The sequence below is a fragment of the Pseudoliparis swirei genome, chromosome 9, assembly GCF_029220125.1.
Source record: "Pseudoliparis swirei isolate HS2019 ecotype Mariana Trench chromosome 9, NWPU_hadal_v1, whole genome shotgun sequence".
In the NCBI taxonomy this organism is placed as follows: Eukaryota; Metazoa; Chordata; class Actinopteri; order Perciformes; family Liparidae; genus Pseudoliparis; species Pseudoliparis swirei.
This window is the reverse complement of record NC_079396.1, coordinates 2,029,767-2,030,911: the sequence shown is the minus strand read 5'-3', so window position 1 is coordinate 2,030,911 and position 1,145 is coordinate 2,029,767.

Sequence of the window (1,145 nt, the reverse complement as noted above, 5' to 3'; positions counted from 1 at the left end):
CTCGACCTCAGGGTTCGACCCCTGACCCCCCCACACACACCTCTCCCCTCCCCCCTCCCCGATGTCCTACAGCGTCGCCCGGCTGCACTCCGCGGGGATGTCGGTCGAGTCGATGCACTCGGTGAATCCCTCGGCTTCCTGGTGAGGAAGCTGATCCATAGGTGGACTGGCCTGGAGCGGCAGACAGAGGGTTAGAGGGGCAAAAGGAGGGGGGTGGGGAGGAAAAAAATAGGTTTATTGAGATCAGGGTGGGAAAATGAGACGAATGAGGCCATGGCGACACGACAGAGTGTCACCAGAGAAGGTTTAACAGCGAGAGGCCAAAGTGATGTGGAGAGGAGGGGAGGGGGGGGAGGGGGGGAGGTGATGAGTAACAGCGGCGGCTGAAGCTCATCACCGCCTCGGGGGGGGGGGGGGGGGGGTTTGCGACGTCCATAAAGGTAACAGTCCAACACGCATGGCCGACGTCTCCAATTATGTCGTTTTACACAAACCGGCCCGGCCTTTCTCAGTTAGTCACAGGTGCATTGTGGGTTAAAAAACGGTTCAAAAGACTGACTGCTTGGATCGTATCACATGTCAGTCTTATTGATCCGTATTGGCCGATATCGATCCCCTTGTTTGATTTATGGCCTTCAAGGCTACACATTTCTAAATGCTATCTTATTACTTTGTTATGGTCATTTTTTCCTACAAACAATCCAAAAGATAAAGAAATAAAACTTTGTATATTTTCATGGATGAAAACACATCTTATCATTAGAAGCTTTAATGATGTGTAATACGCTGCTAGCTAGTGTTAGGAAGTTGACCAGCTCATAATTCATCTCAAATATCTATACATTTATCCATGTTTCCTCTACCAACACAACATTTTCTACGAGATTACATTCAAAACACATCACGATAACGTTATAATTTGCCTTCGCCCCGATAGTGAGAGCCTGAACGCATCATAATGCAACGGAACCTTTGTTCGTTAGCCGTTAGCGGTGCTGCTAATGCTATTAGCTCTACTCCACTGTCAATTCAAACACAGATTAGTTGTTGTTGAATTTATGGAGCTACGGCCTTCTTCTACCAAGTGGTCCGCACAGCGCCTGAACAATATGAAATAAAAAAACAATGGATTCAAGCCTGGAAAC